We start from the raw sequence: 3,670 nt of genomic DNA, 5'->3' as shown, positions 1-3,670 counted from the left end.
AAGAAGAAAAAGTAATGGAAGAGAAATAATTAAAAATAATTAAAATTATAATTCACTTTCCAGAAATAGAAAAACATCTGAATCTACACATTGAAGTAGCTCCCTGAATACCTGGGAAGATTAAACCAGAATGATTAACTCTGAGGCATATCCTAGTAAAGCTATTAGATTTCAAAGATAAATTCTTTATGATCTTCAGACAGACAAGATAAAATATTTACAAAGGGAAAGTAATTAAATTAACAATTCCCTTCAAAATTAGCATTAAAGCGAGACATTAATGGAGCAGCACTTTTAGAAACCTCAGTGAATGAAAATGTGAAGTAAGGATTCTATATCCAGCCAAGCTGTCCTTCAAATATCAACAAATATATAAACAGTTTTTGATATACAAGAACTTGAGGAGCACTGAGCCCTCCAGGCCTTCCTGAGGAACCTACTAGGGATGAGTTTTATTCAACAGAAGGATGACTGGGGAAAATTCAGCAAAAGAACTAAAGTGAGCATTATAAAATAGGTATATGAGGTATATGTATTAATATATATAAGAATAAAGCAAAAGTGGAGACAAGAGTGGAACAATAATATATAAATGTTATATATTGTGACAAAGTAAAATAATGCAAATTTGGGGAGGATGTTGGTGAAGGAAAGATCAAAAATAGAAAAAACTCATTGTTATTTGAACAGGTAACATTAATTGATGGGCTTCCCAGGTGGTGTTAGTGGTAAAGAACCCATCTGCCAATGCAGGAGACATAAGAGGCGGGGTTTAATTTTGATCCCTGAGTCAGGAGGATCCCCAGGAGAAGCAAATGGCAACCCCCTCTAGTATTCTTGCCTGAAGAATCCCATGGACAGAGGAGCCTGGCAGGCTGCAGTCCATAGGGTCACAAAGAGTCAGACACAACTGAAGTGACTTAACACACACACACATGCATTAATTGGTACAAAACAAAACAAAAATCTCTGAAACATCAAGAAGTAAATGGTCAAATAAGAAAAGGAGAGAATAAAGACTTTTAAAAGGCATAAATGCAAAGGTTAATCTAAAACAAAAATATACATTTTCCTAAATACCAAAAATAGGAAATGTATACCAACACATACATATGCTTGAATATATACTATATATGTGTATGTATGCTCTGTCACTCAGCCACATTTGACTCTTTGCGACCCCATGGACTGAAGCCCACCAGGCTCCTCTGTCCATGAAATTTTCCAGGCAAGAATCCTAGAGAGGGTTGCCATTTCCTACTCCAGGAGATCTTCTCAACACAAGGATCAAACCTCCATCTCTTGCATCTCCTGCATTGGCTGGCAGATTCTTTACCAATGTACCACCTGGGAAGCCCATATACTATATATTATTTATAAATAATGAAATATATGTATAGTATACATATGCAAAGAAATACACATCTCATAGATAAAGAAGCATAACATATAGATCAAAATACACAGAATTATAAAATATTATGATAAAGTTCAGATAAAACATATTGGTCATAACAGCAACAGAAAATTTATTACCAAACAAGTAGATTCTCAGTTTGGTTCACAAAATGTAACCCAACTCTGCAATGCATCGAGAGACACACCTAATACAAAATGATTCAGAAAAGCTAAAAATGACAGAATGGATACACTTATACCAGGCAAATGGAGATAGAAAAAGAGCAGGATAGCTATGCTAATACTAAACAAATAATTCAAGTCCCAAAGCTATGACATGACAAAGATGGGAACTTTTCAATGTTAAACACTAGAATCCACAATGAAGCTACAACACATGAATATTTATGCATAAATAAAAGATCAATCATCTTTATGAAACAGCTACAAAACTTGCAAGGAGACATAGTTAGAGACACACTTAGAAAACTTTAATATACCTCTTTCATTATAACACAGATCAAGAAGACAAAAATAACTAATGAGACAAAATATATAAACAACATAATTGAGTTAGGGTTAGGGTCATGTGGCTGTAGATATAGATCGTGTGGATGTATATCAACCCTTGCACCACAATGGTAGGGACTGTGTATTCTTCTCAACTGTCCATGGCACATTCAAAAAAACTGATCATATATTGAGAAACAAAGAAAATGTATCTCCCAGAAAGTATAAATAGTGTAAGCTACACTCTGCTCACAATGCAATAAAACCGAAATTTACTATAAGACACATATATATGGAATTTAGAAAGATGGTAACGATAACCCTATATGCAAAACAGAAAAAGAGACACAGAAGTACAGAACAGACTTTTGAACTCTGTGGGAGAAGGTGAAGGCGGGATGTTTCGAAAGAACAGCATGTATATTATCTATGGTGAAACAGATCACCAGCCCAGGCGGGATGCATGAGACAAGTGCTCGGGCCTGGTGCACTGGGAAGACCCAGAGGAATCGGGTGGAGAGGGAGGTGGGAGGGGGGGATTGGGGTGGGGAATACGTGTAACTCTATGGCTGATTCATATCAATGTATGACAAAACCCACTGAAATGTTGTGAAGTAATTAGCCTCCAACTAATAAAAAAAAAAAAAAAAATTCAAAAAAAAAGAAAAAAAAAAGACAGAATGCTTCCCTGGTGGCTCAGTGAGAAAGAATACACCTGCCAATGCAGGAGACCCAGGTTCGATCCCTGGGTCAGAAAGACCTCCTGGAGAAGGAAATGGCAACCCACTCCGGCATTCCTGCCTGGGCAATCCCATGGACAGAGGAACCTGGAGGGCTGTAGCCCATGGGGTCCCAAAGAGTTGCACATGACTTAGTGACTGAGCACACAAAAGATCGAATATTAATAACAATAAAGGGAAAGTCTCTTCTACCTTGGAATTTTTAAGTCAAAGAATTTCTGAATTCTCATTTGTTTGGAGGATTTTACTATTAATTGAACTGTTATGAATGACTTTTAGATGAAAGGAAGGATGGTTCAAGAGATTCGGAAGGAAGCCTTTTCCCTTTGCTGTTTCTTTTTACCTGTACTTGTCTTATAAGAGAGCAATGAATCAGAATGAATCTTTTCATATACAGGCAGATTTATATAGAATTGAAATGACAACAGGAGCAAAGCTATCCTAGTGTAGCTATAAACCACAGAAGGCAGAAGCATCATCAGATACAGATAGAAGGTCCACATTTGAGCAGACATGCATCACAGTTAACCTGGCAATCATATAAATTAGAGGAGGAGAAATGGGAGAAAGAAGGAAGGAGAGAGCTAGAGTGGGAGAAAAGGAAACCTCTATATGTCAATTTTTTTGTTAAATGCTTTAGCATGTATCATCTCATTTAATCATCCCCCGTGTAGTGGGAGAAAGATGATATTCCCTCCTTGTTTTAGATTTTAGGGATCTGAGTCTTTGAGAAATCCATGGAATCATAAAACTAATTAGCGATTGAAGCACAATGTAAATTCACATTTTTCTGTGTCCAAAGCAAAATGCTGTTTTCATAACTCTGCCTTTGTATCCTTCTCTTCCTCCCATTCTTCCCACTCTTTCACTCAGTAAATATTTACTGACTACCAGTGTGTCGGGGACTGCTCTCCCTACTAGGGGTGGAGCAGTAAAGAAGTAGATAACAGTTCTGCTCTCACAGACTACAGTCTAATGGAGGAGACAGAACACAAATGGATATATAAATAACAATGGTACCA

The sequence above is a fragment of the Cervus canadensis genome, chromosome 3 (genome assembly GCF_019320065.1).
Source record: "Cervus canadensis isolate Bull #8, Minnesota chromosome 3, ASM1932006v1, whole genome shotgun sequence".
NCBI lineage: Eukaryota > Metazoa > Chordata > Mammalia > Artiodactyla > Cervidae > Cervus > Cervus canadensis.
The sequence above is the reverse complement of the archived record's forward strand: the minus strand, read 5'-3'. Positions refer to the sequence as shown.